Raw genomic sequence first — 13,271 nt, 5'->3', positions numbered from 1 at the left:
TTTTGTGTGTACCCTTTAAGAGTACAGTCTCTATTTCCCACAGCCCTTCAGCTCTCCTGAAACTAAGCCTGACTGGCCTTGAAAGCCAAACAGTCTAGAGTCTTGTCTTTCTAGTACAGGATCTCTGGGCTGGGGAGCTCAATGTGGGGCTCAGACACTTCATTCCTTGTGGAGAACCTCTGCAATTGTAATTATTCTCCTGTTTGTGGGTCACATATCCAGGGGTATGGCTCTTGACTATACTGTGCCTCCATTTCTCCTACCCATCTTGTTGTGGTTCCTTCTTTACATCTTTAGTTGTAAAATATCTTTTCTGCTAGTGTTCAGGTTGTTCTCATCAATAGTTGCTCTGTAAGTATTTGTAATTTTGGTGTGCCTGTGGAAGGAGTTGAGATCAGGGTCTTCCTACTCTGCCATCTTGGCCACTCCACCTGTGTATAACTTCTTGATAAAGCAAGGATAGTACTGTTCTCCTGTACATTTTTAAATGTGTAGACAATTCATCTATGTTCATGTATTTTCAATTTGCATTTTGTTTATAGCAGGGGAAGGTGAAAATTTTGGACCTATTGCTGAGGAACAGGGGTGTAATTCATTCTGTTGTTCATCCTTTTGTGTAAATAAAGTTATTTTCTCATATGCTCCATAGAACAATATTGCCATTTGGACAGAAAATATAGGCTTTAATATTTTTTTCCAGAAAAATCATATTGAGGATTAAGGGAAGGGAGCCATGTTTCATTAAGGCACTTAAGGGTACCATTATTTTTAAGAAAGATCTTCAAGGTGACATAGATAAACTGATAGAGCATATAGATTATTTTCGGTAATTATTTGATTATATTGTTTTGGAATCATCCATAAATTCAAGAGAGAGTTTGAAGATCCTCCTTCCTATGTTGAATATCCAAAGCACCATCCTTGCATTTCACACATGACTGAAGAACCAAACTACCATGTTCTGAAAATCCATCACGAAATTTTGAGGTCACAAAATAATATACAACTGGATCAAAACAGCAATTTAAATTTGCAAGACACAGGGAAATTATGTGGAAAAATAGAGTGCTCTTAATAAAGGAGCAGTTTGAAAAGATTCGTTGCTTCACCATCATAAAGAAAGGGAAGTTGAGGTGGTAGGGTGTGAAACAAACAATGAATACCACTGCACACAACAGGACCATCCACAAAGCCTTTTTTCTCTCTTTGGTATTCTGAGGGGGAACTTGGAATTCCTGTAAAATTTTTCTTGTTCTCCATGTGCAATAAGTAATAATTACAACAGGTAAGACAAACCCTCCAAGTTCAGCTACAGTTACCATGCCAATAGTAGACACCATGCTAATATGTTGAAGCCCTAAATTGGAAAAGCAGGATTCAGTATTGTAGGCTAATCCAACATTTCTCAGAATTGGAAGTGGCTAACAGGCAGTCCCCATGATGACCCAGATGGCAGCACTGATGCCCACATCATACCTACGCTTCCAGTCTCTGGCCCTGAAAGGCTTGAGGAGAAAGAAGCACCTCTGAAGGCTGATGCATGTCAGGAAACAAATGCTGGCATACATGTTGAGATACTTTAGGTAGAAGCACAGCAGGCAAAGGGCCCTCTGGAAAGGCCAGTGGTGGCTGATGTAATAGTAAATCCGGAGGGGTAAGGACAGCACATGAGCAAGGTCAGCCACAGAGAGGTTGATCATGAAAATGATGGCTTTATTTTTCTTGCTGATGAAGCAGCACAAAACCTACAAGGCTGCACTGTTAACCAGTAGACCAGGGATAAATATGAGGATATAGGTGGTTGCATAGAGAGAGTACTGAAATGACATTTGAAGATCAGTGCACTTTGCTCTTATACTGTTTGTGCTGTTATTTCCCATCTTGAGAATTTGTGTTCCTTCCTTAGGGAAAGTATCAGAATGATAATTTCTGCAGAAAATAGAGAAAAATAGGGTCAAGGGCATATCAGTCCATGTTTGGGTATACAAATGTATTTGTATTCTACCACAGAGGTATTCAAGTGTGAACTTTCATAAACTCAAAAGGTCTTTTCTATGTAAGGTGAAAATATCTTGCCAATCTACAACTGGATAACAGTACTGTTGAAGATATTTTCAGAAACAAAAAGATCAGTGTTTTGGCAATAACTTCAGTCAGGTTGTTCCCTTAGTAGTCAGAGGAAGTAATCAAACTTGCAGAGATAACCAAAAAGTAAGTCTTCCTGGCAAATAGCCGCCAAACATACATTTCAAAATTCTTGTTTTACATTCAGTTTTACAATTATCTCTATCTGTATTTTCAAAGTTTGAGATCCAGCTTTTCCTATCCTCAATGCTGAGAGAGATAAAACTCAATCTATTTTGAAAGACAACCTTATCAGGGATTAGATGACTGCTGAGGTTAGTCGATGAACATTTAGGAATGAAACATGGGATAAAGGTCTGGGGAAGGGCTGGCAGGTCACTAGGCCTTGAAAGATAGGGGCTTGGAAAAGATATTACAACTCAGATAAACTTTGTCTCCTTCAGAATTTGGCTGAGGGCACAATTAGTTCTGCTTATATAGCATGGAACTTTCAGAAGCTTCAGTAACTTTAAAGATCTGTATTTATTAACAGAATTACAGTAGCTTCAGACATTCACATTTATTGAGACTATCCTTGCAACCATTGAAAGCAACTACCAGAATATGTGACAGACTAGAGGGTATCTGGTGGTAGATGCAGCAAAAGGGGCTGCCTCTACTTCAGCTCTAGCTCTCAGGGCAAGTTCAGTGAAAAAGTTATTAATGTGGATGGTTATATTTTTAACAATCATAATTGTTAGAAGTCCTCTCTTCTAGGGAGACAAAAATCCACATCTCTGATATTTCAGCCTAGTTCAGCCTACTAGAGCCAAATAAAATAAAGTCTACTCCCTGTTACACATGACACTCTTCAAATATCTAAAGATAGGAATTCTGTCATCTCTCATATCTTCCCTTATACAGGTTATACGTTCATTCCTAGTATGGCATCATTCTTTTCCTTGGCTTTCTTTTGGATCAGGACATTTTGCTTTTAGCCAAAAGTCACTACAACACAGCTTATTTTACCCATGGAAAGGAGAGTTAAAGAACCCAAATGTTTGATATATTAGGAAATATAACTTATGCATTTGATTGCAGAACAAAAGCATAAATGGGATTTTAATACTCTCTTATAATTGTCATCACTTGCAAAAACATTTAGACTGCTTCACAATTATAGAATTAAAAGGAAAATACGACAGACTTAAGATAACTATTGAAAGCAATATAGAGTCTAAAACAGTGCCTACTCAACCCTAAACACAACCAATTAAAATGTAAAAATCAGAGGGGGAGGAGTCAAGATGGCAGAAGATGAGGACACAGAATTTGTCACTCCTCACGAATACATCTGCAGAGAAAGGACCTTCAGATGGCAGAGAAGTAAGATGTGAAGATCATCTTCCTCCCCACAGATACATCAGAAATACATCTACATGTGGAACAACTCTTACAGAACACCTACTGAATGTTGGCAGAAGACCTCAGACTTCCCAAAAGGCAAGAAACTCCCCATGTACATGCGTAGGGCAAAAGAAAAAAGGAGAAAATGGAGACCAAAAGAATAGGGACAGGAACTGCACCTCTGGGAGGGAGCTGTGAAGGAAAAAAAGTTTCCACACACTAGGAAGCCCCTTCACTGGCAGATATGGGGGATGGGCTGGGGGGAAGCTTTGGAGCCATGGAGGAGAGGGCAGCAACAGGGGTGCAGAGGGCAAAGCGGAGAGATTCCTGCACAAAGAATCAGTGTTGACCAGCACTCACGAGCCTGAGAGGCTTGTCTGCTCACCTGACAGGGTGGTGGGTAGATGGGAGCTGATGCTCGGGCTTCGGAGGTCATGTCCTAGGGAGAAGACTGAGGTTGGCTGCATGAACACAGCCTGAAGGAGGCTAGTGCACCACAGCTAGCCAGGAGGAAGTCCGGGAAAAACTCTGGAACTGCCTAAGAGGCAAGAGAACATATTTTGGGCTCTGTGGAGACAGGGTTCAAAGCACGACCTAAATGAGCTCCAGAGACAGGCACAACCCACGGTTATCAGCACGGACACCAGAGACGGGGATGAAACACTAAGGTTGCTGCTGCAGCCACCAAGAAGCCTGTGTGCAAGCACAGGTCACTATCCACACACACACACCTCCCCCCCAGGAGCCTGTGCAGCCTGCCATAGCCAGGGTCCCATGATCCAGGGACAACTTTCCCGGGAGAACACATGGCATGCCTTAGTCTGCTGCAAAGTCATGCTGGTCTCTGCTGCCACATGCTCACCCCACATTCCAATTATAACTACTGTACCCATCCCTCCCAAAGGCCTGAGTGAGCCAGAGCCCCCTCATCAGCTGCTACTTGAACCCCATCCTGTCTGGGTAGAGAACAGACGCCCTCAGGTGACTGACATGCAGAGGCAGGGCCAAATCCAAAGCTGAACCCCAGAAGATGTGCAAACAAAGAAGAAAAAGGGAAATTTCAGCTTTCAGCCTGAGGAGGAGCAGAGTAAATCTCCACAATCAACTTGATGTACCCTGAATCTGAGGAAAACCTGAATAGACAATGAATCATTACAAAATTGAGGTGGTGGACTTTGAGAGCAACTATAGAATTGGGGTTTGCTTGCACAATTTAATTTCTTTCTTGTTTTATGTTTATCTTAGTTTAGTATTTAGAGCTTATTATCATTGGTGGATTTGTTTATTGATTTGGTTGCTCTCTCTTTATATATATATATTTTTTCCTTTTTCTTTTTTTGTGAGTGTGTATGTATATGCTTCTTTGTGTGAGTTTGTTCATACATCTTTGCTTTTCCCATTTGTCCTACGGTTCTGTCAGTGTTTTTTGTTTTCTTTTTTAGTACAGTTTGTAGTGCTTGTTATCACTGGTGGATTCGTTTATTGGTTTGGTTTCCCTCTTGCTTTCTTTCTTCTTTTTTTATTTTTACTACTTCTTAATTATTTCATTTTTAATAATATTTTTATTTCAATAACTATTTTATTTTATTTATTTTTCTTTCTTTCTTTCTTTTTACTCCATTTTGCTCAGAGCTGTGTGGCTGACAGGGTCTGGGTGCTCTGACCGGGTGTCAGGCCTGAGCCTCTGGGGTGGGAGATTTGAGTTCAGGACATTGGACCACCAGAGACTTCCCAGCCCCATGTAATATCAAAGGGCAAAAGCTCTCTGACAGATTTCCATCTCAGAGTTAAGACTTAACTCTACTCAACAACCAGCAAGCTACAGTACTGAACAGCCCATACCAAACAACTAGCAACACAGGAACACAAGCCTACCCAGTAGCAGACAGGCTGCCTAAAATCATAAAAAGTTCACAGACACACCAAAACACACCCCCGGATGCTGTTCTGCCCACCAAAAATTCAAGACCCAGCCTAATCCACCAGAGCACAGGCACAAGTTCCCTCCACCAGGAAACCTACACAATCCGCTAAACCAACCTTAGCCACTGAAGGCAAACACAAGAAACAATGGGAACTAGGAACCTGCAGCCGGTGAAGTAGAGACACCAAACACAGGAAGTTAAGCAAAATGAGAAGACAGATAAACACACAGCAGATGAAGGAGCAAGGTAAATACCCACCATACCAAACAAATGAAGAGGAAATAGGAAGTCTACCTGAAAAAGAATTCAGAGTAACGATAGTAAAGGTGATGCAAAATCTTGAAAATAGAACGGAGAAAATACAAGAAAGGTTTAACCAGGACCTAGAGGAACAAAAGAGTAAACAAATGATGAAAAACAACACAATAAATGAAATTTAAAATTCTCTAGAAGGAATCAGTAGCAAAATAACTGAGGCAGAATAACGGATAAGTGACCTGGAACATAAAATAGTGGAAATAACTACTGTAGAGAAGAATAAAGAAAAAAGAATGAAAAGAATGGAGGACAGTCTCAGAGACTTCTGGAACAACAGTAAACACATCAACATTCGAATTATAGGGGCCTCAGAAGAAGAAGAGAAAAAGAAAGGGACTGAGAAAATATGTGAGGAGAATATAGTTGAAAACTTCCCTAATATGGGAAAGGAAATAGTTATTCAAGTCCAGGAAGCACAGAGAGTCCCATACAGGATAAATCCAAGGAGAAACATGACAAGACACATATTAATCAAATGATCAAAAACTAAATACAAAGAAAACATATTAAAATCAGCAAGGGAGGGGACCTTGAAGATGGCGGAAGAGTAAGACGCGGAGATCACCTTCCTCCCCACAGATACACCAGAAATACATCTACACGTGGAACAACTCCTACAGAACACCTACTGAAGGCTGGCAGAAGACCTCAGACCTCCCAAAAGGCAAGAAACTCCCCCACGTACCTGGGTAGGGCAAAAGAAAAAACAGAGACAAAAGAATAGGGACGGCACCTGCACCAGTGGGAGGGAGCTGTGAAGGAGGAAAAGTTTCCACATACTAGGAAGCCCCTTCGTGGGCGGAGACTGCGGGAGGCGGTGCGGGGAGCTTCGGAGCTGCGGAAGAGTGCACAGCAACAGGGGTGCGGAGGGCAAAGCGGGGAGATTCCCGCACAGAGGATCGGTGCCGACCGGGACTCACCAGCCCAAGAGGCTTGTCTGCTCACCCGCCGGGCCGGGCGGGGCTGCGAGCTGAGGCTCGGGTTTCGGTTTCAGTCGGAGCGCAGGGAGAGGACTGGGGTTGGTGGCTTGAACATAGCCTAAAGGGGTTAGTGAACCACGGCTACCTGGGAGGGAGTCCGGGGAAAAGTCTGCACCTGCCGAAGAGGCAAGAGACTTTTTCTTCCCTCTTTGTTTCCTGGTGCTCGAGGAAAGGAGATTAAGAGCGCTGTTTAAAGGAGATCCAGAGACGGGCGCGAGCCGCGGCTAAAAGCGCAAACCCCAGAGACGGGCGCGAGCCGCGGCTAAAAGCACGGACCCCAGGGAGGGGCGGGAGATGCTAAGGCTGCTGCTGCCACCACCAAGGGGCCTGTGTGCGAGCACAGGTCACTATCCACACCCCTCTTCCGCGGAACCTGTGCAGCCCGCCACTGCCAGGTTCCCGGGATCCAGGGACAACTTCCCCGGGAGAACTCAGGGCGGGCCTCAGGCTGGTGCAACGTCACGCCGGTCTCTGCCGCCGCAGGCCTGCCCCGCACGCAGTGCCCCTCCCTCCCCCCCGGCCTGAGTGCGCCAGAACCCCCGAATCAGCGGCTCCTTTAACCCCGTCCTGTCTGAGCAAAAAACAGACGCCCTCCAGCGACCTACACGCAGAGGCAGGGCCAAATCCAAAGCTGAGCCCCTGTGAGCTGTGAGAACAAAGAAGAGAAAGGGAAATCTCTCCCAGCAGACTCAGAACCAGCAGATTAAAGCTCCACAATCAACTTGATGTACCCTGCATCTGTGGAATACATGAATAGACAACGAGTCATCCCAAATTGAGGAGATGGGCTTCGAGAGCAAGATCTATGATTTTTTTCCCCTTTTCCTCTTTTTGTGAATGTGTATGTGTATGCTTCTGTGTGAGATCTTGCCTGTATAGTTTTGCTTCCATCATTTGTCCTAGGGTTCTATCCATCCACGGTTTTTTTTAAAAAAATTTTTCTTAATAATTAATTTTAATTTTAATAACTTTATTATACTTTACCTTCTTTCTCTCTTTCTTTCTTTCTTTCCTTCCTTCCTTCCCTCCTTTAGACAACGAATCATCCCAAATTGAGGAGGTGGTCTCTGAGAGCAAGATTTATGATTTTTTCCCCTTTACCTCTTTTTGTGAGGGTGTATGTGTATGCTTCTGTGTAAGATTTTATCTATATAGCTTTGCTTCCAACATTTGTCCTAAGGTTCTATCCGTCCCTTTTTTTTTCTTTTTTAAATAAGTATTTTTTAATTCAATAACTTTATTATACTTTATTTTATTTTACTGTATCTTCTTTCTTTCTGTATTTTTCCTTCTTTCCCTCCTTCCTCCCTCCCTCCCTCCCTCCCTCATTTCTTTCCTTCTTGCCTTCTTTCCTTCTTTGCTTCTTCCTTTCTTTCTTCCCTCCTTCCTTCCATCCTTCCCTCCTTTCTATCTTTCTTTCTTCATACTTCTACTAATTCTCTCTACTTTTTCTCCCTTTTATTCTGAGCTGTGGAGATGAAAGGCTCTTGGTGCTCCAGCCAAGAGTCAGGGCTCTGCCTCTGAGGTAGGAGAGCCAACTTCAGGACACTGGTCAACAAGAGACCGCCCAGCTCCACATAATATCAAATGGCAAAAATCTCCCAGAGACCTCCATCTTAACACCAGCACCCAGCTTCACTCAACGACCAGCAAGCCACAGTGCTGGAAAACCTATGCCAAACAACGAGCAAAACAGGAACACACCCCCACCCATTAGCAGAGAGGCTGCCCAAAATCATAATAAGACCACAGACACCCCAAAACACACCACCAGACGTGAACCTGCCCACTAGAGAGACAAGATCCAGCCTCATCCACCACAACACAGGCACTAGTCCCCTCCACCAAGAAACCTACACAACCCACTGAACCAACCTTAGCCACTGGAGACAGACATCAGAAACAGTGGGAACTACGAACCTGCAGCCTGAAAAAAGGAGACCCCAAACACAGTAAGATAAGCAAAAAGAGAAGACAGAAAAACACTCAGCAGATAAAGGAGCAAGATAAAAATGCACCAGACCTAACAAATGAAGAGGAAATAGGCAGTCTACCTGAAAAAGAATTCAGAATAATGATAGTAAGGATGATCCGAAATCTTGGAAATAGAATGGACAAAATGCAAGAAACAGTTAACAAGGACCTAGAAGAAATAAAGATGAAACAAGCAATGATGAACAACACAATAAATGAAATTAAAAGTCCTCTAGATGGGATCAATAGCAGAATAACTGAGGCAGAAGAACGGATAAGTGACCTGGAAGATAAAATAGTGGAAATAACTACTGCAGAGCAGAATAAAGAGAAAAGAATGAAAAGAACTGAGGACAGTCTCAGAGACCTCTGGGACAACATTAAACGCACCAGCATTCGAATTATAGGCGTTTCAGAAGAAGAAGAGAAAAAGAAAGGAACTGAGAAAATATTTGAAGAGATTATAGTTGAAAACTTCCCTAATATGGGAAAGGAAATAGTTAATCAAGTCCAGGAAGCACAGAGAGTCCCATACAGGATAAATCCAAGGAGAAATATGCCAAGACACATATTAATCAAACTGTCAAAAATTAAATACAAAGAAAGCATATTAAAAGCAGCAAGGGAAAAACAACAAATAACACACAAGAGAATCCCTATAAGGTTAACAGCTGATCTCTCAGCAGAAACCCTACAAGCAACAAGGGAGTGGCATGATATACTTAAAGTGATGAAGGAGAAAAACCTGCAACCAAGACTACTCTACCCAGCAAGGATCTCATTCAGATTTGGTGGAGAAATTAAAACCTTTACAGACAAGCAAAAGCTGAGAGAGTTCAGCACCACCAAACCAGCTTTACAACAAATGCTAAAGGAACTTCTCTAGACAAGAAACACAAGAGAAGGAACAGACCTATAATAACGAACCCAAAACAATTTAGAAAATGGGAATAGGAACATACATATCAATAATTACCTTAAATGTAAATGGACTGAATGCTCCCACCAAAAGACACAGATTGCCTGAATGGATACAAAAACAAGACTGTTACATATGCTGTCTACAAGAGACCCACTTCAGACCTAGAGACACATACAGACAGAAAGTAAGGGGATGGAAAAAGATATTCATGCAAATGGAAACCAAAGAAAGCTGGAGTAGCAATTCTCATATCAGACAAAATAGACTTTAAAATAAGGACTATTAGAAGAGACAAAGAAGGACCCTACATAATGATCAAGGGATTGATCCAAGAAGAAGATATAACAATTGTAAATATTTATACACCCAACATAGGAGCACCTCAATACATAAGGCAAATACTAACAGCCATAAAAGGGGAAATCGACAGTAACACATTCATAGTAGGGAACTTTAACACCCCACTTTCACCCATGGACAGATCATCCAAAATGCAAATAAATAAGAAAACACAAGCTTTAAATGATACCTTAAACAAGATGGACTTAATTGATATTTATAGGACACTCCAACCAAAAACAACAGAATACACATTTTTCTCAAGTGCTCATGGAACATTCTCCAGGATAGATCATATCTTGGGTCACAAATCAAGCCTTGGTAGATTTAAGAAAATTGAAATTATATCAAGTATCTTTTCCGACCACAATGCTGTGAGATTAGATATCAATTACAGGAAAAGATCTGTAAAAAATACAAACACATGCAGGCTAAACAATATATTATTAATAACGAAGATATCACTGAAGAAATCAAAGAGGATATTTAAAAAATACCTAGAAACAGATGACAATGGAGGCACGACGACACAAAACATCTGGGATGCAGCAAAAGCAGTTCTAAGAGAGAAGTTTATAGCAATACATTCCTACATCAAGAAACAAGAAAATCTCAAATAAACAACCTAACTTTATACCTAAAGCAACTAGAGAAAAAAAAACAACAAACAAAAAAAGTTTAGTAGAAGGAAAGAAATCTTAAAGATCAGAGCAGAAATAAATGAAATAAGAACAGAGAAAACAGTAGCAAAGATCAATAAAACTAAAACTTTGTCCTTTGAAAAGATAAACAAACTCGATAAACATTTAGCCAGATTCATCAAGGAAAGAAGGGAGAGGACTCAAATCAGTAAAATTAGAAATGAAAAAGGAGAAGTTACAATTGACACTGCAGAAATACAAAGGACCAAAAGAGACTACTACAAGCAAATATATGCCAAGAAAAAAAAATAGATAGCCTGGAAGAAACAGACAAATTCTTGGAAAAGTACAACCTTCCTAGAATGAACCAGAAATAGAAAATATGAAGAGACCAGTCACAAGCACTGAAAATGAAACTGTGATGAAAAATCTTCCAGTAATCAGAAGTCCAGGACCAGATGGCTTCACAGGAGAATTCTATCAAACAGTTAGAGAAGAACTAACACCTATCCTTCTCATAAGCTTCAAAAAAATTGCAGAATGAGGAATATGTCCAGACTCATTTTACAAGTCCACCATCACCCTGATACCAAAACCAAAGATATCACAAAAAAATAAAATTACCAGACAACATCACTGATGAACATACATGCAAAATCCTCAACAAAATACTACCAAACCAGATCCAACAACACAATAAAAGGATCATACCCCATGATCGGGTGTGATTTATCCCAGGGATGCAAGGATTCTTCAACATACTGAAATCAATCAATGAGATACACCATTTTAACAAATGGCGGAATAAAAACCATATGATTATCTCAATAGATACAGAAAATGGGCATAGATGGAACCTACCTCAACATAATAAAGGCCATATATGACAAACCCACAGCAAACATTATTCTCGATGGTGAAAAACTGAAAGCATTTCCTCTAGGGTCAGGAACAAGACAAGGGTGTCCACTCTCGCCACTGTTGTTCAATATAGCTTTGGAAGTCTTAGTAATAGCAATCAGAGAAGAAAAAGAAATGAAAGGAATCCAGATTGGAAAAGAAGAAGTAAAACTGTTTGCAGATCACATGATACTATACATAAGAAATCCTAAAGATGCCATCAGAAAACTAATAGAGCTGATCAATGAATTTAGTAAAGTCACAGGATACAAAATTAAGGCACAGATATCTCTTGCATTCCTATACACTAATGATGAAAAACCTGAAAGAGAAATTAAGGAAACACTCCAATTTACCACTGCAACAAAAAGAATAAAATACCTAGGAATAAATATACCTAAGGAGACAAAAGACCTGTATGCAGAAAACTATGACACTGATGAAAGAAATTAAAGATGATAAAAACAGTTGGAGAGATATACCATGTCCTTGGATTGGAAGAATCAACATTGTGAAAATGACTATACTACCCAAAGCAATCTACAGATTCAATGCAATCCCTATCAAATTACCAATGTCATTTTTCACAGAACTACAATGAAAAATTTCACCATTTTTATGGAAACGCAAAAGACCCTGAATAGACAAAGCAATCATGAGAAAGAAAAATGGAGCTGGAGGAATCAGGCTCCCTGAGTTCAGACTATACTGCAAAGCTACAATAATCAAGACAGTAAGGTACTGGCACAAAAATAAAAATATAGATCAATGGAACAGGATGGAAAGCCCAGAGATAAACACACACACCTATTGTCACCTAATATGACAAAGGAGGCAACAACATACAATGGAGAAAAGACACCCTCTTCAATAAGTGGTGCTAGGAAAATTGGACAGCTCCCTGTAAAATAATGAAATTAAAGTACTCCCTAACAGTATTCACAAAAGGAAACTCAAAATGGATTAAAGACCTAAATGTAAGGCCAGACACTATAAAGCTCTTTGAGGAAATCATATGCAGAACACTGACATAAATCACAGCAAAATCTTTTTTGACCCAGTTCCTAGAGTAATAAAAATAAACAAATGGGACCTAATGAAACTTAATTGCCTTTGCACAGCAAAGAAACCATAAACAAGATGAAAATACAGCCCTCAGAATGGGAGAAAATATTAGCAAGTGAAACAAGGGACAAATGATTACTTTCCAAAATATATAAACAGCTCATGAAACTCAATATCATAAGAAACAGACAAACCAGTCAAACAATGGGTGGAAGACCTAAACAGACATTTCTCCAAAGCACACATACAGATGGCCAAAAAGCACATGAAAAGATGCTCAACATCACTAATTATTAGAGAAATGCAAATCAAAACTACAATGAGGTATCACCTCACAGCAGTCAGAATAGCCATCATCAAAAAATCTACAAACAATAAATGCTGGAGAGGGTGTGGAGAAAAGGGAACCCTCTTGCACTGTTGGTGGGATATAGCCACTACTGAGAACAGTATGGAGGTTCCTTAAAAAACTAAAAATAGAACTACCACTTGACCTAGCACTCCCACTACTGGGCATATACCCAGGGAGAACCGTTATTCAAAAAGACATGCAATAATAAAAAAAAAAAAGACACATGCACCACAATGTTCATTGCAGCACTATTTACAATAGTGAAGACATGGAAGCAACTTAAATGTTCATCAGCGGTAGGAATGGATAAAGAAGTTATGGTATATATACACAATGGAATATTACTCAGCTATAAAAGGGAATGAAATTGCGTTATTTGTGGAG

The 13,271-nt window shown here is 40.5% G+C and overlaps 1 pseudogene; it reads right to left on the bottom strand.

The window, feature by feature from the left end:
* Positions 1–866: 866 nt before the first annotated feature.
* LOC101280687 (putative P2Y purinoceptor 10) lies at positions 867–1,880 on the bottom strand (annotated as a pseudogene).
* Positions 1,881–13,271: the final 11,391 nt, after the last annotated feature.

This window comes from Orcinus orca, chromosome X (assembly GCF_937001465.1).
Source record: "Orcinus orca chromosome X, mOrcOrc1.1, whole genome shotgun sequence".
NCBI classification, from domain to species: domain Eukaryota; kingdom Metazoa; phylum Chordata; class Mammalia; order Artiodactyla; family Delphinidae; genus Orcinus; species Orcinus orca.
The sequence above is the reverse complement of the archived record's forward strand: the minus strand, read 5'-3'. Positions and strand labels throughout refer to the sequence as shown.